This window comes from Ixodes scapularis, unplaced genomic scaffold, assembly GCF_016920785.2.
Source record: "Ixodes scapularis isolate PalLabHiFi unplaced genomic scaffold, ASM1692078v2 PGA_scaffold6__148_contigs__length_123643588, whole genome shotgun sequence".
Lineage (NCBI taxonomy): Eukaryota > Metazoa > Arthropoda > Arachnida > Ixodida > Ixodidae > Ixodes > Ixodes scapularis.
In genome coordinates, this window is record NW_024609881.1 from 6,580,575 (window position 1) to 6,603,289 (window position 22,715).

Genomic DNA, 22,715 nt, shown 5'->3' on the forward strand with positions numbered 1-22,715 from the left:
TTGCAATTCTCTTCTGACCCCCAGAACCTGACGAAAGTCTCTTTTGTCATAGTCTGCCCTGTTACCCGTAACAAACAAATAAAACAATATTAGGGTGAAATGAGGTGAGAACAAACACGAAATTTCACACACAGCTGTGCTGTAGACTTCCAGTTTCTCCTCTCCGTCTTGATCCTAGTCTGGGGGATTTTCGGGATTATGTCGAATTTATTCCATGATACCAACAAATAGATGATTACAAGTGTTCTGTGACTAGGTGACGTGCCACGTGAGGACGTTTTCTGAAAGGGTTGATGAATCGTCAAAATGTTTGTTGCCTAAGTGGGTGGCAGGCACTTCGTGTAAGAAACGTCGATTTTAAAGTTCGTACCTCTTAACAAATATCAATTTTTAATTGCTGCGAGACTCACCAGGGGCGGTGTTAGTTGTTGCCCTGGCCAAATAAATGGGACTAGTCCTATCACCATCCCAACTAATGCATAGAGCAAGAAGTATTTCTGTCCTTTGAAATAAATACCAAAAAAGAAAAATTAGTAAGGATTACAGGAGATATAGAGCATTAGCGTGCGTAATTATGTTCTTCGGCAATCCTATTTCAAACGGGAAAAAGTAAATCTTGGTTGGATGATATTCTAGCTCACCTGAAGCTGCGGCAAGGAACAGGACGCACAAAACGCCGAGAACTTTCATAATGATCCGGTTTCTTGGCTGCTAGCATACATTCCCAACGAGCACGCACTGAATCAACCGTTTCCCCGCGGTCGGCTTAAGTAGGCGACGGGCCTAAGACTGCCGCTGGATAGGCAAGGTTTCTTGTTCTCTCCCGATGTAGACGATAGGCGGACGTCACGTGACTGTCTGCCCGAATTCTGACTTCTCCCTCACTCTTATATAAAGTCCAAAGATTCCGGAAGAGATTGGGTTTTAACGCATCCTAAAATCAGACCCTTCTCGTTGTTCTTTTTCATTTTGAAGGAGAGCTTGGATGTCAGTTTAGGTAATAATAGATATACATATAATAAAAGTACATAGTTTGGATATAGTCAATGTTGCACCCGCTACCGAAAATAAGCAACGAAATATCGTTAGTCGTTAGCTTGGACAAAAGCTTATGCGTTACAGAGCTCCGTTACCATTTGGCGAATGTAACAAAATAGCGATGTTGGTTACTTGCCATTACTAACGGGCGTTATTTTTACGTTAGTTTGTTGTTACTTTGTGTTTCACTGTTATTTTATAAGAGCTGTTATTATATGACTTTTAGTATATGAGTTTTGTGTCTCAACCCCAAACTTCTCCATAAGCTTGTCGAACCGCTCTTGAGAAACGGGAAGTTGATGCCTACAGTTGATCCTCATCTGCTTCAGCAAGGGCACGTCGGGACAGTGGATTGTAGTCTCGGTCTTCTGTTTGAGTATTGTGAGATGTAGTTGAAAAATTATGCGGTCAACAACGACGATCTCGAAAGAAATGTGCGTTCTTTTGACCAACAAAACTTAACCATGATATTTTAACGGAAAAAGAGTAAGCGAGATAGAAAAAAAACTCCGCCTATTGTGTTTTTTTCAAATAAGAGTTCGACGTCATGGATGTGCCCAGCAGCTTGGGTTTTTTCGTACAGACTAGACATTAAACGGCAAATTGTCTGACTTTGTTTCCCTCAGTTTAAACATAGCACTTAGCCCGGGCCATGGAAACGGAGTTTTGGTGGCCGTTGCCATCTTACCCGAAAAGTCAGTGGGAGATGGCAGAAAGGGGGCTTTTATAACAAGCGTTCTAAAACGGCTTTGTAGGTTAGAGGCAGACGTTGCACGACGGAGGCAACCTGTACAGTACACGGAGTGCTCACAAACACCACACTTCATAGCCACGCCGGTTTTAGCCACGGTTCGGTTTAGGCTAGACAAGCAAATAAAAGAGGACACCGATAGCTTGTGATAACCAATAATTATAACCAAAAATGTTTATTGTTGATTCTAAACAAAGTATATACTTTGGTTATAATCACATGCATACTCGTAGTATCGTTACGTGTATATATGACTTAAAAAGGGTGGCGAGTGTTTATAAGCTTGGTATGGAGAGCGTGCTGGTAAGGTTAATATAAATAAAGGGACGAACATAACAGATAAGGACGGACAAGACGTCTTTGTCTTTTGTGTTCTTTCCTTTATTTATATGTTTATAAACTCTTAACGCTAAGTTTCTTTTTCACGGCCAAAAATTGTTTACTTTTCTTCATGCCAGCAGCAGCAATGCAAGGGCGAAGCAGACGAAAACCATCACTTTCACTGCTACAAATGTGTCTCTTTAGAAAAATAGTGCAGTATCTTTCACACACAACCAGGAACTGCCAGAAGGAAAAGGTGGGCGCAGCGTCCAGCACTAGATAATTCGCTCTATGAATGCCAGGGAGCTGGGGGCATGCTTTCTTTGTGGAAGACTACGGTATTCATTTCTCACGAGCTGCAATACAGAGACGTGCCGTCCAAGGTTGTAACGCAGTCATTCGTCTAATCTTTGAGGCGCTATGAGAGAAAGAATGCCCAGAGGATTTAGTGGGAGCCGACCTTCTGAGCGGCAGTCGTTCTCCAGTGCGAAACCGCACCTTTGTGCTACGGCGGTAGGGATTCTAAAAGGTGGCGTCGTCTTTATAATAACCATCGCTGTTCAATGCTGCGATAACTTTGCCATTTGCTTTCGTTCAAACCGTGGGAACGGCAACGCTTCCAAACTTAGATTTTATTCTTTTTGTTGTTGACAGAACGAAAATTTCTTTGATTTGAAAAGAAGGATGTGACCAGCTGGAGTAGCTAGGGACTCTGAGGCAAAATCTTTCGAGCGGCGGCAAACTGTCGCCTTCTGAACGGATGTCTTTTTCCAGCAAGACAGCTGGTCCTTTAGAGTAGGGTGGCAGTGATCTTAGCAGCTTCAATACAAAGTCTGCACAAAGGACGCTTAGGGGTTGCAGCAATAATCTCGCACCTTTTGAGCCCGGCCGTGGGAACTTTAAAAGTGTCTTCCGAAAGGGATAGAAATGACGCCGCTTATACATAGCGTTGTTGTGGATTCTTCGCCACTTCTACGTAGTGTACAGAATAAAAATTATTTTGTTTCCAAGCAATCATGCGGACATTTGTAATCAGAAGTAACGGGTAACGTAATTTGATAGGAGATACCGAAGAAATAATAACGACATCCCTTTACTTGTTAGTAGCTTGGGATTCTAACGAGTAGGTTAGTACGTTAGTCAACAATCTAACGCGTTACCAGTAACGTCGCTACTTGTAACGCGTTAGTTCCAACACTGGATATAATGTAAGAAGAGTTTGAACAAGAATACCAGGAAGGCCAATGTGGGCCATGCTATTGGACTACTGCGGTTGGAAACACAGGTACAGACAAAACAAGAAACAAACAAAAAATAAAAGAGGGAAAGAGGGAGAAACAGATAGAAAGAAATAGAGAGAGGGAGGGAGTGTGTGTCTGTGACAGAGACAGATAAAGAGAAAGAAGCGGACTTTTTTTTTTCCTCCGGCTACTTTGTTGATAAGGCTGTTACTGCTTGGATGTTGATTCGGATCTTTCTGCTGGCGGCATCAAAGTATCCAGTGTGGCAGGCGTAAGACCTTGCGACGAGAGGATCTGTTTCATTTGTTAACAAGGAGGAGTCTTTCCAGTGACATGCCAGGTTGCATCGCTCTCAAGCCCACTCATCAATAATTATGGCGATAGCAAAGTTTAAGGCCAGCATATGTTCCAGAGTCTCAACGAAAGGCAGTAGTTATTGCATTTTTTTTGTGCCCTCTTGCGACCCATTTTTATTAACTATCATAATATTAATAAAAATATTAATAGTAATGATGTTTATTTTTAAGTATACTCACGACAGAGGGAGACTAAGAAAACAAATCTGCAGTTGGCAGCTTGACAGGTCCTTCGCGCCTACCTACAATTGACATCAGTGGCGACGCGAGAAAAGAAAACGCCAACGAAGAACAGGAGGATGAATTAGTTAAAATGTTAAAAGGTATATCTGCATAAAACATAAAAGTATTATACACGTCAGTTCTAAGACATACACGTCGTGGCAAACAACTATCAACGCTGCAGTGTGAGCGGATTGGTTGCGGCGTTGTGCGAGAGCTCGGTGATTTGCAGGGTCGGTGACTCGGTTCCAGGGCAGCCAACATGAAGGTTGTGTGCTATAGTAAGTGACGCAGAAACGCGCAGATCGTAATGAGATCTCGTAATCGCTCCACAGCCAATGCGATTGGGGCATATTAGCCCACAAGAAAGGAGCAGCGCGAATCTCAAAGCAGTTAAAAAGCGTAAACATAACAACTTGTGTTTTTTAAGTTATAATGGTGGCGGCTCAAGTTGGCCAGGTATTTAGGCGGTTCATGTAATTGGTATTCTTTGCAGTCCGGTCAAGTCCAAAAGAAAGAGCTTGTTGCAATTTCCAAGTGCAACAAGCTCTTTCTTTTGCAATTCTGCTTTAGCGGGCCTGTACGCTATCTTGTGTAAAATATTTATTTTCAGTAAATAAAGTATTATTATTATTATTATTATTATTAAGTACATTAAAAGGCATTGGTAAGGTTATTGGTGTGACCTTTTGGCTGAATCTCGCGAACAAAGACCTTTTTCGTCGAGGTTAACTAATCGCAAACGTACGGGAGCTGCCAGAGAGAGCCTTGCGTCTCAGTGGCGTAGCTGAGAGGTTCAAGCATAGTGGAATTAAGAGTCGTCGTCAATGTTTCTGCCGGGAAGCAAAGCGTCTGTCCATAGACTCGGCAGTGTACCCGAAGTGTGATCAAGGGCGACGCGCAGGCCTGGAGCCAGGGACAGTTTAAGAAACGCAGGACGTTACCTGCTATGATTACGCGTCTTTCTTTGCGACTCTTTCTTCGGCGTTCTCATCGGATGTTGGCGAGTCTTACGAAGTGTGGTGCGATAATGAGAGGTCCTGGACCGTCCACGTCCAACGTCTCTTAACCGGTCCGACGACACGATAGCAGCACTATGGGAGGCAGTGCGTTGTGCTCTTTAAGGGCAGCCTTCAGCGTTCGATGTCACCCTCTCGCCAGTCAGCCAACACACTACGCGGGGTGCTTAGACACCACACTGTTCCTATCATTAGCGATATTTAATGCCCCACATATAATTGGAGGGTTACCCTCCTATTTTATCTACTCTTTGTGAAATTGCCGGGAATTCTGCTGTTGAAAGGGAATCCAACTAAAAACGGGCTGAATCTCGTTTTAGTGAACATAAATTTTGACAGTCTTGGTCGGGTTCGTAATGAACTTGTTGCCTCTAAAGTTGGCTATTCGTTCTACCCTATTAAAAACGCCAATAATAACTCGGCTGATTGGAAATATTGTATTCCACTGAAGTTGATAGACACCAATAAAAACTTATTGGCATCCGATTAACCCAATACGCACAATGTGAATTCATATCGGAGCACAATATCCAGAAATAATATGCGGGGTTTGGTATACAACACGATATCGGAGCAGAGTGCCCAAATATAATGCGTGGTTATTGGAATAGAATACGACATCGCGTGCATATTGGTGACCGGCATGGACATACCGTACGGCCACACCATATATAAATATCGGTTGTCGATCACGGGCCAAAGGAGAATACAATATGATATCGCGTGGAGAAATCTCAGAACAAATTCCAAGTTACCAACATAAATTATGTCGCCATATACCGCGGACTAAGAGGAAACGTAACACGATATTGAGCGTTCTTGGAGCAACATGCGAATATCGGTACGCCCACATATACTACATCGCGTGAATGATATCGTAAAACAGCAGGAGTTACCATACGGCAATACGACAGAGAACGATATTGGAGGTGGATGCACACGGAACACAAACGTTCTGCGTTGCAAACACATTCACATCGAGTGTGCAAGTATGTACGGCTGTTGGTACGGCACACAGTACACACAGCTTCGGGTGCTTGAAATGTTAGACGACCACCAAACCATTCAGAATAACTAGCTGGAACACCCGCGACCTACCTTTCAATGAAAAAGCCAAATAACGACGCGCTTATTGGAGTGATCGTTTTCCAACAAATGTTTATTGCAGTTGTTGTAATGCAACAGAAGTTGATTGGCCAACAATAAACGCAACGTACCGCGATACAATTTGATGTTGCAACACAACATCGCAATACAATAAGTAACTATCGGTGTTGGGACACAACATCGAATACAATATCAATACGAAGTTACTGGCGGTGGGATATACAACATCGAACACGATATACAATTTGAGGTTACCGGTGTTAAGACCCAAAATCGAACGCGTTACGTGACAATGTAGGTTTGTACGATAAGATAATGAGGGTGAACAGGTTTGACAAGTCACGTGCATGTCGTTGCTTCTTACGCGCACATTTATCAATATTGACCCACCTCTCTGGGTAATCCTACGTCGTACACAAAATCCACGATAACATACGAGCGCATTTCACCCACCACTCTTCGTCGCCTGTTTCGCGAGATTCACACACTGTAGAAAAAAAAAGCGACGTGAGAAATACGTGCACTTGCGCCATCAAACGGTACGTTACAGCCTCGTTTTTTGAGAAGATGAGTTTTCATCGTAACCCGCGCGCGCGCCAGCTCCAACTTCGGAGGCACGGAGCGAGCCTGAATTGCCTGCGCTGTAGCCGAGCCAACCGAGCATGCGCACTGCGCAGTGGTTGATAGGGGGCGCCCCTCGTCGCGTGACCCGGCGTGACCGACGGATGACAGTTCGTCATGCTCCATGCTCGTGGGCTAAGCGCATTTAACACGCTTTTAATTGCGTCGAAAGGTACGTATACACCCCGTACGAAAATTTCAGATACAGGCCCGAATGAAAAATGCCGGTTCCGTTTAGACCCAAAATTGGGGCACCAGTTTGTATCCAGTCTGGAACCGCGCATTTCCAGCACCAATTTTAGACCTGGCGATGCACCGCCGGAATTCCCGCTGCACTCACCACTGGAGTCTTCAAAAGAATTTCGTGCTATGCCCCCTAGCCGTTACAGCCGAGAGATCGTCGCGATTTCAGACCGAGACGGACTGGGTCTGAAATCGCTACGATCTCTCGCTTGTAACGGCTAAGGGCATCGCGCGATATATTTTTGTAGAGTCCAGTGGCGAGCGCAGCGGTAATTCCGGCGGCGCACATGGTCGCCCAGGCGTCGTCACCAAACACGGTGCACGGAACACACACACAGCACGCAAAAACACAGTATCCAGCGTTAAGTCCCTTAGCAAAAAGAGGCCGTACTTCAAGCGAAGTTGAAATATATTTAGTACGAATATTCATTTTGTATTTATTCTGTATTATTTTGGCCGCATTCGAAATACGCGCGTAATGTATTCAAAATACATTATAAATATGAATCAAAAATATTTTAGATACTCCAAAAAATATTATTCCCTCACACTCAAGATGCCATTTGTGGATTAAAAACTGATTACACAATTTTTTTTTTTCGATTTTGTCAGCAAATGGTGTCCCTGTGGTATTTGAAGGCACTACTAAATACATCTCACAAAGCCACATTAGAAACGAACACAAACACCATGTCCCGTTGACTGCTCTAGAGCCTTATATAGCCTACATATTGAAGGTAATAATTTGTTCGGTGACCACCTCTGCGCTTATTAAGGTTACAAGTATTCGATCTTCTCCTCGGGAGTCTGTCAAAGGGGAAACAGTGTTTTGAAGTTCGTGGACGATATCTCTTACTAAAAGGCATTGGTACAACTAATAACAATTCGGCACAGCCCTTAAAACAATATCCACACAAACGGCTCATAAAATACATGTTATTGCTTCTCTGCGTAGCACCACACAGGGCGAAGCGAATCAAGGCAGTTTCTTCACTTTAAAATACTGTAAACGACTTTATTTTCGTGAGGACCTAATTCTCGCAAAGTTGGCGAATCGCCTACAATTCCGAAAAATGGGTCCCGTGAACAATTCCGGCAAAATGTAAAAACATTAAAATCTATATTGCGATCCCAGCGCGTCGCGAAAATTAGAATTTGCGAATTATTCCAAAACTCAAACTTTGACCTAAATCGCGAAATATTGAGCCCGCGAAAAATAAATATTTTACAGTAGTTGTTTTGCCTTTCCTTTTTAGTAGTTGACTATTTAATATGGTAGTTAATGTCACTGTATTAAAGTCACTATTCACATCACGTACAATGGTGAGTATACACGTTCAGTGAACTAACATTGTGCTAACAAAACCACGCCAAACGTATCTGTTCACAGCACCTGCTGAAGCTTTCCAGCATCAGCAAATGTTGTGGTTGTAGTTCCCGAACCCCGTTTGTGATTGGTGTGCAAAGGAACTGATCAGGTGTGTTCTTGATAGAAAAAAGGAAACAATAACATAAACTGGGCTGATTTATCAGTGCGATGCTGCGCAATTCAATTGCCAAACTAATCAAATGTATTTAGGCACTTCAGTGTACTCCATATCTGCTTGAAGTGAACTTCAGAAGGGGAGCTTTTAAATATTTTGGTAGTTTAAGTCAAACTACCAAAGTACTGCAGTCAAAAGGTACTTAGAGTATAACACAACAGTATTTACGATTTTCAGGTATTTTAAGAGTATTCTGCACGTATTCTTGATTGCTCCATTTTTTTAGGGTTGGAGTATATTTTGCATGAATTAAATAAATATTTCAAGAAATATATGTGAAAGGTATTTTGTGCCTATTAATTTAGTATTTACATATTTCAAAACGCATGAAGGGAACTTCAAATGTAGTTTAAGTAAAGGTATTTGAAAATGATTTTTAGAAGTATATTTTAGTACTAAGTAACAAAAAAAGAAGTTTATATTTTCGGTATATTTTTCGTGTACTTACAATTATGAATTGTATTTCAAATACACTCAAATTAGAATGTGGTATATTTCAAACGTCTTAGTTTTCGCTAAGGGGTGCATCGGGAAGTTCCAGCGGGCAAGCGGTATTCGAGTCCTCCAAGTACTGTCACCGAGCACACCAGCGCATCGAGATGCCGAGCCAAACTGCAATGGGTCGGCGGGTTCACACTATATGAAGATTCAAAGCCGAGGTCAGTGGGTATCCATCCAGGGGAAACGATAGGCGCGTCAGTATCTGTGCTCCCGCAGCGCGAGCGTCACCCCCGGGCGAGCGCCGTTTGGCAGTCCGACGGGAGTGGAGAACCTAAACTCTCGAAGGGCTGCCGCCGACTGCAACAGACAATGCAAGGGGCACGTCGTCAACAAACACGGTGCACGAAACACACACACAACACGCACAAGCACAGTACCCAGTGTTGAGTGCATCAGAAAGCTCCGGCGGGCAAGCGGTATCCGAGTTGTCCAAGTATTGTCACCAAGCACACCAGCGTTAAGCGCATCGAGATGCCGAACCAAATTGCAATGGGTCGGCAGCTTCGCACTATATAAAAATCAAAGCCTAGGTCAGTGGGTATTCATCCAGAGCAACGATGGGCGCGTCGGTATCCGTGCGCCGACAGCGCTAACGTCGCCACCGGGTGAGCGCCGACCGACAGATTGACGAGAGCGAAGAAAAAACTAAACTCTCGGAGCGCTGCCGCCGACCATACATGGGTAAATTACTTTCAAAATGTAATTCAATTACAATTACAATTACTTAGCTCCCAAAGTAGTTTAACTACAATTACAATTACTACTACGCGAAAGTAGTTCATTGCAATTACAAATTACTTTTCAAAAGTAATGCAATTACTTTACAATTACTTATTTCTGAGAGTTACCCACCTTGGGCCATATAACTGTAAACGAGTTATATGGCCGTATTGTATAACTGGTGTATAAATGTCACGCATTGTACTTTCCTTTTATGAAATTTGTTAAATGGAATATAGAACTTAATAGTTTGGAGTAATGAACTCTTGCGTTCTTATATTCTCAAAAAATAAAAATAAATGGCGACAAAATTCACAGGGGCGAGGTGAATCTCCTTAGAGGTTATGCAAATGGTATTCAAGTCAAAGCAACAAAAGAATAAGCTTAAAATAATACAAGGAAACAAATATGCGACAGTATTGGTACCATAAAACTCACGTACAAATGACTAACAAGAGAAACTTGTAGATGACGTCAGAAATTTAAAGAATACGACAACTTACGAAAACATTTCAGCCACGATGATTCGCTGCCTCTCCCTGTCTGTGGACTTGTAACAGGGTAACCGTAGCACGCGATTTGTGGTCGCTTCCACAAAACTAGTGTCACAATAGCAGCAACTCTATTGCCAGGGATTCTGGGTTAATCCAGTGCACGATAACACCCAACAAGCTCCTGATATAGATAATAAATTTAGGATCGTCATGTAGCTAATCATTAGGATAGCAATGATTGCATCGATGTTATGCGTCTCATAAAGAAAACCGATTTGAATTTAGCATGGCAAGAACAACCTCAAAAAATTCATGATACACTGCAAACGACTTTATTTTCGATTTCGCGAATCGCGTACAATTCGCGAAAAATAAGTCCACGAGTAATTCCGGTAAAATGTAAACACACTGGAATCTATATTGCGACCCCACTGCGTCGCGAAAATTAGAATCCGCGAATTATTGCAAAACTGCGGCCTCTTGGACGCCTCGATTTCATGATTTACTTGAGCTTGTTTCAGCTGTAAGATATAGACGAGCCATTATTATTTTTTTATAACTGTAAGTATTCTTGAAAGTGACAAAAAAGTTGCCTACCTGCAAATGTTTTCGCAAATTGGAGGTCGCGTTTCGGTTTGTTGAATTTGTTTTCAGAGACGGTGCGGAGAGTTTGCACCTCACGATTATATTTTTACATTGCTGCTAATCTGTTTAAAGAATTTTTCGGAACAAGGCCCCGGCAGCCTTTCCTTTTCCATTGTAGATAAGACAGTTGCAGGTTCTCAATGCAAAACAGCACTGCGCGCCTCGGGACGGTTCCACAGGCCAGGACGAGAGGAGAACGCGTGGAGGGTCACAATGGAGGTGTAAAAACAAAGTGCAAGCCAAGCCCTCTATAAAAAAAAAAGAAAAAAAAGAAGCCTTCATCGAACAACAAATTTAAAACAAGCTCCCTACAGTCTAAAGCCGTGGTTTGTAAGTTTTGGAATCTCGTCCAATCGGGCTGACAAACGGTTGAAAGGGTTAGGTAGAGCGAACACTAAATAATGAAGATTTATGCAAAAAGATAGACGAGGATTGGGAGAAGGAAGAGCAGTGTAGCAACAACAGTTGGAAGTAAGGCAGGGTGAGTCGTGTTAATGAGACCTGCTGGTTCTTTGCTTCTTCGCCTCGATGTTAGAGTAGCACGACTTACTGTTAGTGGTACCAACATACGAGATAGAGGAGAAGGACGTAAAAAAACTCATAAAGAAAAGAGAATAATTTCATGAACAAAAAAGTCCCCAAAGTTGACTGAAATATGTAAGCGAATATGCTAGCGGCGAAGACGTGTAAGGAGAACCTCGAACCTCCCCGCCTCGACCGGATGATGTGATCGGAGCCAGCTCGACTTCGACCCATGATCCCCCAGTGTGGGAATGAGAAATAAGAAAGACCCCTAGAAACAGGAGCAACAGGAAGCGAACGAGACGAAGAGTCAGATTCAACTACGACAGAAACGAAAACGGACGCGAATGTAGCCCTCATTTATCAAATTATTTTTCAAATTCTTCATTAAATCGTTTACAGTCTACACAATCCTTCATTCCGTTCTATCCCAGCCTCCCTTTCCCATCCCTCTTTTTTCTTTTTTGAGCAGGTTGGGAGACACTCTATCCCCTGTCGCTTTGGCTGTGCTGTCGTCTCCGTAGCCAGGGGGGGAAAGCGCCGCCGCCACAAAATCTTGCAAAACTAAATGTAATTGTGCCTGAAATTTAGCAATTACTGAAGCTAGAAAGTAATTAAATTACAATTACAATTCCTTTTAGCCAAAAGTAATTATTACAATTACAAATTACCATGAGAAGTAATTAAATTACAGTAATTCAATTACTGTAATTGAATTACTACCCAAGTATGCCGCCGACTGCAACAGACAAAACCAGGCCCGCGCGCGGAGAACGCCCGCTCGCCGCGCCTGCGTAGCCGATGCGCCTGTCCCTAACACGTGACCTGCAAGAGACCGCAGAAGTTCCCCCCCCCCATCCCTCCCTCCCCTCCTCCAGTCATGCATGTGCGTGCCCGCTGGCTGGGAGCAGACCCTATTGGAACAAGGGGAGCGGATCGGACCCACTTATCACCGTGCGATTCCAGTGCGTTGCGTCCCACCGGATCCGACTGGATACACCCAGAATCGCGCGGATCGGAACTGTCCACAAGTTTAGAATCGCGCGGATCCAAATTGGAACCGCTCCGATCTGACATTTTCGTACGGGATGACTTTTATCACTTGCAGCATTGAGCGCTTTGGTATACACGGATCAAAGTAAGCACCGAAGGACAAAAAGGAGACATGAAGTTTTGAAATCGCAGCTTACTTAAACGCACGTGATTCCTGTTGAAAGCCTCTAGCTGCGCTTTGTTGCAGGCGTCATTTTGACTGCGTGTACTCCAATGTAACGTCAGTGTTCACCCGTACAAAAATGCCATATACAGGCCGGAATGAAAAATGCCGGTTCCGCCTGGACCCATAATTGGGGCACCAGTCTGTACACAGCCTGGAACCGCACAGTTCCAGACGAGATACAAACTGGTGCCCCAATTTCAGATCCAGGCGGAACCGGCTGGTTCCGGTGGTTCTGCAGAGCCACTGGTACCGCGCGGTACCAACTGGTGCCCCAATTTCAGACCCCGGTGGTGTGCCGCCGGAATTCCCGCTGCGCTCACCACTTGACTCTACAAAAATATTTCGTGCGATGCGCTTAGCCGGTACAAGCGAGATCGCCGAGATTTCAAACCCTGGCGGAAGAGCCTGGAGTCTGAAATCGCGACGATCTCTCGCTTGTAACGGCTAATGGGATCGCGCGATATACTTTTGTAGAGTCCAGTGGTAAGCGCAGCGGGAATCCCGGAGGCGGACATGATCGTCCAGGCGTCGTCACCAAACACAGTGCACAGAACACACACAGCACGCACAAGCACAGTACCTAGTGTTGAACGCATCGGGAAGTTCCGGCGAGCAAGCGGTATCCGAGTTGTCCAAGTATTGTCATCAAGCACACCAGCGCCAAGCGCATCCAGAACCCGAGCCAAAGTGCAATGGGTCGGCAGCTTCATACTATATGAAGATTCAAAGTCGAGGTCAGTGGGCATCCATCCAGGGGAAACGATAGGCGCGTCAGTATCCGTGCGCCCGTAGCGCGAACGTCGCCGCCGGACGAGCGCCGGCCGACAGTTTGACGAGAAAGAAGACCCGGAACTCTCGGAGCGCTGCCGCCGACTGCGACAGACAAAGCGAGGCGCGGAGAATGTCCTCTCCCCCGCATGCGCCTACGTACACTCCTAAACTGGGGCCGGCAATTGGGCCACCTATAGCCGTGACAAGCTAGATTCAACTTGTCACGGCTGTATTGCGATGACATTATGACACGGCTATGTAGCCGTGACAAGTTTGATCTCGGTGTCATGGCTCTATTGCAGTGACATATAGCCGTGGCAAGCTGGATCTCGTGTCATGGTTATATTGCCGTGACATAATGTCACGGCATTACAGCCGTGACACCAGATCTAACTTCTCGCAGCTTTATTGTTGTGACATCTCAATACAGGCGGCTCATCTTCAGCTGGCCCGTTAAAGGTGCCCGGTCAGTTTGCAGTCTTTTTTCAGTCGGCTGTTTCTACTTTTCAGGACCCACGCATCTGCAAGTAAGAATAAGAACAACGACTCAGACAGTTACATATCTATTTAATAGATTAAACCCAGTGTTCCACTTGACCTACTCCATAGTAACAAAAACAACACACTCAACCACTCTTGTAAACTAAAATGTGTGTACGCGGTTTACACTAAAGACACAAAATGAGAACACAAGCACTTTTTAACCTTAAATGACATGATTAAAATAGAAACAAAGACATAATTGTTGTAAGTAGTTGTTTTTTAACAGGTTAGTTTGTCAACACGAAAAATATAGTGCTGGCGTCTACTGGAGCCAGGGGAATGGTGCATGATAAAGACCACAATCAAAAACCCTGAGCTCCAGAACTGTATAAAAAACACTAATCAGTTATTAACGCAAAAGCATTAACTGTCTCATAAAGCGAGCTGACGTCATCAGTTGGAAGCGCGAAAACGGCTCCTAGTTTCCGCGCGCCTTCGGTTCCATTGGCTGGCGCGCGTCGACGGGGCTCCCTCCCATTGGCCGCTGCGCCATGGCCTCCGAGATCCCGAAGCGCGCGCGCTAGTACGCAGCAGACGACGAAGGGAGCGGAGGAGCGGCTTGCATGCTTTCACATTCACAACTCATAAGACATGCTTATGTGTACCTCGAGGTTTTGAACGAATTGTTTATATTTTCGTCACATAAAAGTGACATGCGCAGCAAAATTTCACGATTCCTGCCCTGGTTCTAAGATTATCGCACGATCAGCGTAAACGCATTCGAAACCCAAATATGTGAGATCTCGTTTAGCTAAAAAACCACATCAGCAGAAAACTCGTTTCTTTTTTTTACAAACAGCCTGGTTAGGAAGCACAGGTCAAAAGGCGGATTTTCCACAAACAAATAATGTAATTCGAGCAATATTTTCGGCACGAGACGTATTCTAGTACACGATGCAATTAGTTCCAAGTTGCAACCACCATAGTACAGTGGCATAAAGGGGGTAGTGTAACGAACGAAATCGGAGAAGCGGCACAGCGTTGGAAGACGGCCGCGGGTGGCGCTGGCGCTTGCAGCACCGTCGTTCCGGCTATGGCTCCGGCTTGGCCGTTTGGTCAGCTCTCTCCGGCCAGCTCCGGCCGATTCGCAGCTGTCAACTACACTGTCGTCTGCTAGTTTCACAGTTTTATTCTCCTTCAAACACAAATCATGTCGTTGGAAGTTCGCTGGAAACAAATAATTGCTTTTGATGTATTTATATTAGTTATGAAGCGTGTTAGGGTGCCTCTATCTGCCGGCAGATTGAGGCACCCAACCGAGCTGCGGATCGAAGCGCCACCTACACCGTCTTCCAAGAAGCGGCCGTTCCCGATGCATGGTGGAGGCTACGCGATAACCACACTACCGCCTTTAAGCCACTGTAACCATAGGTTCTCCGCTGCTGCAGACAGGCGCGAGAGAGAAAAGTGGAGAGGAGGACCGCTCGTTTAAACTGCGTTCCGCGCCGTAAACATTGCTCGAATATAACTTAGAGTTTCGTAAAAAATATATTCTGACCAGCACTTTGTATTGAGGCTGTTCGTGAAAAAAAAGTGTTTGCGCTGGAACGCCCCTTGGGCGAAGTGACCACAAGAATGCATTTAATGAATCCTTGGCTGCAGTTCCAAAGCAGACATTGAGTGGAAGGAAACTTTTAAAGGGGTCATGAAACGCTTTTCCAACTTTTTCCTGTTTAGCTTTCCTCCTCAACTCATAAATCGCGCATTCCACCAAACAGTTCAAGAAGACGAAAAGGGGGAGTCCCCTCTTGCTCGCACTCTCGTTTGTGTAATCCCGGACACATCCATTCTCCCCCTAGAAGATTAGCCCGTCGCTCAAAATTCAGACAAAAGTTCCTTTCCCCACCCCGTTCATTCCGAAGCTGACAGTGCTGTGGAAGCTACGTGCTCGTTGGGCCAGCCACACTTGCCACGTGAGCGTGGCAAATGTGGTTGCAGAGAATGAAGTCAGGTGATGAAAGGGAGGCGGCTGATTGGTCCGACAAGCGCGTAGCTTCCACTTCAACATCAGCTTATGGGTGAAGGGAATAATTGAGGTCCGGTTGCGTGTGACGTCAGTTTGGACCCATTGACGCGCTTTTGGGACCGCGGATGTATATCACAGTGAAAAGGCAGAGAGGTTGCGAAGGGGAGGAGGTACGAAATAGTCCGCTGTGTTTTCAAATTTTCGCACTGAAAGTCAGGCTTTTGACTTTCTACCTTTTTTCTTTTGGTTCACTGAACGATGTGCTGTTAGTAAAATCCCAATCTAAAATGATTTATCCCAACCCAAAAATCGTTTCATGGGCCCTTTAAGTTTAACTTTCAAGCAAATGTGATATGGTCTTGCAAGGACCCGTGCTGCTGTCAATAGCATGATAACATTTGGAAGAGTGTAGAAGTAATAATATATTATAGGAAGAAACGAAACTAATGTTGAAACTGGCGACGATATTCAATTAAGCTTATTTTCTAACTATTTGCTGAAGCCTTTCAACTTACAGAACACTGACACTTATCATGAAACTCCAGCCTTGAATGACAGATTACACAAAGAGTTCCAAGAGACATGAACAACTCCTTAGGCAAAAGCATTGATATCAAACTTCGATAAAAACATGGTGCACAGTTCAGCTTCTTGAACTGTGCACCATGTTTTCGCTTGAATATTACGGAGGCATCTGTCAACCGTTCTTGCACAGATTTCTATAAATGTATAAAGGGTGTTTTTATTTTCAGCCGAACAGAATTGTAAAAAAAGCAGGTGATAGGTACGTTGAGGCTGTCATCTTGTGTATTCGTGAGGCTCGGCGTACATTAAATGAGAGGATAAGCTTCATATATGCTGATTAACCAAAATTTTATAATCAACATTTTAGTTAACGGTTGAATTGACCATGTCGCAATCGCAGTCTTGAAGGCCACAATTAATAAACCCTAACCCAATCGGAGCGATTTGCAAAGAGACAACCAGTTTGTAATATTCATCGTTGCAATTGTGACGTTTCTCTCTTGATTCAAAACCGCGCGCTGAAGAGCGCGCCTCATTATGAGCGGTCTGTGCGTCCGTCACGATCTTGGAAGTGTGACGCCGGCGCGTCCACCAAAGAGGTGGAGCCGAGATGGTGACGCAGGACTCGAAACAGATGCGTCACTCTTCTACGCATCATAATCAGGAGTGCCCTTCAGAGAGCGATTTTGAATGAATTAAAATTAAGCGACGAAAGGCAAAATTTTAACGATAAATATCTCAAATCTCGTTGCTTTTTCGGAAACTGTGTGAATTGCATTAGCGTTTAATAATGGCCCACTTTAAAACAATAATTGCCACTAGGCCCATTAAACTGTTAGTTAAAAAGTTAATTAAGAGAATTTGGTTAATTAGTCAACATACCGTGATGTTTATCCCCTCGTCTGACGTGCGCCGAGCCTTCCCCCCCAAATGTTCAGTGGAAACGGCATCCACGTATCTATTATTTCCTTTTTTTTTACCATTTATTCTGTTAGGCTTAAAAAAAACCTGAATATACATGTATAGGTGAACTAGCTCGGTTGTGGTGAATGAGCCGGGTGACGCTGTAAGCGAAGAGTAAGTTGATGCAATGACAGTCGCTTTGAATATATTGTTAACGGCAAGCCAAATTTATTTTTCTTTCTATACAGGGTGTTTCAGAGAACGCGGGCTAAATCGCTCCTGCGGAAACTAAACATCGTACAGAAAAAAAGGTTTATGCCGTGTTGGAGTCTGCCCAAGAGCCTATTTATAAAAAATATAAATGTTTTGAAAAAATAGATTTTGTTTTGTTTTATAAAAAGTAACTTTTTATTTGTTCATTTTAAGGCCATCGTTTCAATTTGAAACTAACTGGGCATCGTCAATAACCCCTCTATCAACCCTTTTTAGACAGGAATAAAGCATGCCGAGCATTTTACCATATTTTGAAAAACCCTTCAATTCTGACGCGTGCTCTGGTTTCGGATTCTTATCCAAGCGCATCTTGGCGGCAGCTGTCCTGCCCTCCGACGGCCAAAGCGCAGAACCAAAGCCAGACAATTTGCTATACTTCGTTTCAGCTTCGGTCCGAGCGCGGCCGATGTTATGAGCTGAAGGGCCAATCAAACAGCGAAAGAGGCACAACGTCATGGCGTGCTCTCTGCATGCAATTGATAGGTTATATTCCTAACGAGCGTGTTGGTAAGATGTACTAAATAACAGAAAGTATAAAACAGAGAGAGGACGAAACACAGACGAGTACATTCAAGGAATGTACTCGTCTGTGTTTTGGCCTCTCTCTGTTTTATACTTTCTGTTATCTAGTTCATAGGAATCGCCGGTATTCGCCGTCTCTCTCCGGGTGCTCCTCCGCCGGCAAGTCCTATCAAGCGCAGGGAGCACGCCATGCCGTTGCGCTTTTTGTGTTGTTTGATTGGCCCTTTGGCTCGTAACATCGGCCGCGTTTGGACCTAAGTTGAAACAAAGTATAGTCACGCCCGCCCACCCGCCCACCTCCCTTCCCTTTCTCGCAGAAAACAAAGAAGTGTAGCGCGTGCGCGTGTGGTCAAGCGATAAGGAACGCCTCGCTGTTCGAAAGAGCCTGGCATTGCAAGATTGAGCTTTGACTTTTGGGCTGGCCTTGGCTCCGCGCTTCAGCCGTCGGAGGGCAGGACAGCTGCCGCCAGGATGCACTTGGATAAGAATCCGAAACCAGAGTACGCGTCAGAATTGAAGGGTTTTTCAAAACATGGTAAAATGCTCGGCAGGCTTTATACTTGTCTAAAACGGGTTTATATAGAGATTATTGATGATGCCCAGTAAATTTATAATTAAAACTATGGCCTTAAAATGAACAAATAAAAAGGTACTTTTTAAAAAGCAAAACAAAAAACACTATTTTTTCAAACGTTTTTTTTTTAAATGGGCTCTGAGCAGACACAGCGTTACCATTTTTTTCTGTGTAATTAGTTTTCGCAGGAGCGATTTGGCCTGCGTTTTCTGAAACACCCTGTATATATATATATATATATATATATATATTGCAAGGGTGAGAAATGGGATAAATTAAGAGGCAGCGAGGAAGCGACAGATATTGCGAACCGTTCGTAAGCACACAGAGCGCGGCCTCTTGAGCTGCTCGCACGTTCCCCCGTACCCAACCGTTCCTCGTCTTTATCTTCCTAACACTTCCCGCCGGTCGGGTAAGAGCTGACATGGGTCAGATCAATGGGGGTTGTCCGGAATGCAGAATGGTTTCATCCTGGCAACGTGAACAATGTCTGTGGTCTTCGAGCGATGATCCTGTGGAGGCGACAGCGGTGACACTTCATAATTCGTGGGGGAAAGGCGACGAACAACACGATAGGGTCCAATGTACTTAGAGAGAAGTTCTTGAGATAGTCCCGGTTGACGCTGCGGTGTGGCTAGGAGAACTATGTCCCCAATCTCGTAAGTGACGGAAGAGTGACTCTCGGCGTGGCGAAGCTGCTGTTGCTGCTGCCACTTGAAGGTGTGGAGGCGGGCAAGGTGACGAGCATCTTGGGCTCGGCAGACGATGTCGGCGGCAAAGCCACTGACTGGGGGTGGTTGATAAAGGGCAAAACTGTGTCAAAAGTTGTGAGAGGTTCGCGGGCGTATAAAAGGTAGTAAGGGGAGAAGGCCGCGGCGGCCTGGTGTGCTGTGTTGTATGCGTAAGTCACATAAGGGATGACGGTGTCCCCATTGGTATGATGGTCGTCGACATACATAGATATCATTTGTGATAATGTCTTGTTAAGGCGTTCGATCAGTCCGTTAGTCTGTGGGTGCTACGCGCTCGTCCACTTGTGAACTGTGTTGAAGAGGCGTAAAATCTCCTCAAGAAGCTGAGCAATGAACGGAGTGCCTCGATCACTGATGATGACTTGTGGTGCTCCATGACGTAGTAGAATCTTATAGAGAAAGAATTCCGATACTTGTTGGGCATTGGCCTTTGGTACAGATGTCGTCTCAGCGTACCGCGTCAGGTAGTCGACGGCCACAATAACCCATCGGTTGTTGGCAGAAAGCGGAAAAGGACCCAAAAAATCTATACAAATTTTTTTAAAGGTAGTGTCCGGTGGAGTAATAGATTGAAGAGGACCGGGTGTCCTGGTCGTACGGCTTTCCTTCGTTTGGCAAAGGCGACATGTTCGGATGTATCTGTTAATGGTGCGGTACATGCCGTTCCAAAAATAGCGAGCACGGATGCGGAAGTATGTCTTGCTAAATCCAAGGTGACCAGCAGTCGTGTCGTCATGATGCGCTTGTGTGATATCTCTTTGGAGTATTCGGGGTACAACAAGCAGCCACGGACGCCCATGTGGTTCGGAGTTTTTTCTATAAAGAACACCCTCGTGAAGCGTGAAAAGGGTAGCATGTCGTTGCAGTTGGCGCGTGGAACGTGTGGTGGTTCCCAATAGGTAATGTATGATAGGTTTTAAGTGTTGGTCCGATAGTTGAGCGTCGGCTACGTCAATTGTGTCGAAAGCTGCAGAGAGCAAAGGGGAGCCCTGGGGTTCCTGTCCAGAAGGCTCACTAGGCAGTGGACACCGAGACAAGCCGTCAGCATCGAGGTGCAGCTTTCCAGACTTGTGGACGATGCTGAAGTCGTAGTCCTGAATCTTGAGGGACCAACGTGCAAGGCGTCCAGATGGGTCCTTAAGATTCGTAAGCCAGCAAAGGGCGTGGTGATCTGTGACGACTCGAAAGTGGGTTCCATAAAAATATGGACGAAATGTGGTAATGGCCCATACGACAGCCAAGCACTCACGTTCGGTAATTGCATAGTTACGTTCGAAATTTGCAAGAGTTCGGCTCGCGTATGCAATCACTCGCTTTGTGTTACCAACGTTTTGCGCCAGGACAGCACCTAATCCGTGACCGCTAGCGTCGGTGCGTAATTCTGTGTCGGCGCCTTCTAAGAAATGTCCAAGAATCGGGTCAGAGATGAGGGCCCGCTTAAGAGAGTTGAAGGCGTGTTCTTGAGGTTGATCCCAGTGGAAGGCTCGGCTCATTCAGGGGTTCGGCAAGGTTGGAAAATGCCGGTATAAATTTTCGAAAATAGGTGCAGAGGCCAAGAAAATCTCGAACGTCTTTCAAGTTCTTAGGCACAGGAAATTCGGAGACGGCTTGAATCTTGTCGGGGTCAGGGCGAATTCCGTCGACACTGACCAGGTGGCCAAGTACTTTGATTTGCAGCGCTCCGAACCTGCACTTCTTGGAGTTTAGCTGTTGTTTAGCTGCACGGAAACAATCGAGAACTTGGCGCAGTCGGCGTATATGCTCGTCAAACGTCGCTGAAAGGACAACAACGTCGTCCAGACAGCATAAACAAATGTTCCACGTAAAGCCCCTAAGCAAATTGTCCATCATTCGTTTAAATGTCGCGGGGGCATTGCATAGTCCAAACGGCAATACGTTGAATTGGTAAAGGCCATCAGGAGTGATAAATGCTGTTTTTGGTTTGGCATCATCGGAGAGAGGTATTTGCCAGTAGCCGCTGCGTAGGTCCATAGAAGAGACAAAGGATGAGCCCTGAAGCGTGTCTAAGGTGTCGTCAATTTGAGGTAACGGGTAGGCGTCTTTTTTGGTGACTTTGTTTAAGCGGCGGTAGTCAACGTAAAATCGCCATGAACCATCCTTTTTTTTTCACGAGTACTACAGGCGACGACCAAGGGCTGGATGAAGGTTCGATTACGTTTTTCTTGAGCATGTCAGCGACGTTTTCTTGTATCGTTCGGCGCTCCGCTGGTGAAACTCTGTAAGCTCGACTTTTCACTGGAGTTGCCGTACCGGTGTCAATGCTGTGGTTCACAGTCGTTGTCTTTGTGAGGGCACGTCGGTCAAAATCAAATAAATCACTGTATGCAGTTAGCAGAGTGGAGAGAGCCTGATGCTCTGTGTTGGTCAGGGAAGGGTCGATCATCTGAACAGTCTCGCAGCTTGAAGGAGTGGCAGAAGGTGATCCGCTGAGAGGTGTTGAGAGCTCCCGTAGATGAAGCAGCAATTGTATGCTCGTCATACGTTTGAATAGTGGCGACAGCATTAACACTTCCGCTGAAGGGTTTGCAATGTACAACTGGACTCGTCCTGCTTTCTGTACGGCAATTGAGTAGGGTACAAGAGCGGCTTTTTTTTCAAAGCTGGTGCGAATGGGCTCGACAAGGCCGCAGGGACCGCTAAAGGGTGCCTCGGGCACGAGCTCGACAAACACTGCGGTCAACGGAGGCAAGGATACGTCCTCTTCGACACAAAGGACAACCGGAGTCGAATCCAAAGAGGTGGCATCTTTGTTGTAAGTGTTCAGATGAAGCTCGCGACTTCCGCAGTCAATGAAAGCATCGGTTGCTGTCAGAAAGTCACACCCAAGGATTACGTCAGCGACACAGTTCGCCAACACTGTGAAGATGACTGTGTATCGGCTACCCCCAAGAAGCACTGAAAGGGTTGAACAGCCAAGGGGTCGGACCAGTTCCCAGTTACCCATCCGTAGCAACCGTCCGTCAGCAGGCGTGAGCACTTTTCGTAGACGACGACGAATATTTTCGGCAATACATGACTTGGCGGCGCCTGTATCCACTAGGGCTGTAAACGTCTTTCCGTCAATTTTAACTTGAACAGTCGTTGGGCGGTCAGAAGGAGGTTTTTTGTCGAGATTGGAGAGTGCAGTCTGACCTCCGGTGTTCGCACAGACTCCTGGCTTTAGTTTGACGTCTCGGTGAATTCGGCAGCGGTCCCACGGCAGCCATCTTGAACAATGCGTTAGTTCAACCAATAGATGGCGACACGCACCCGTGGGGTGACCGAAACATTGGTTCACAGTGGGATGGCTCGAGCATCATCA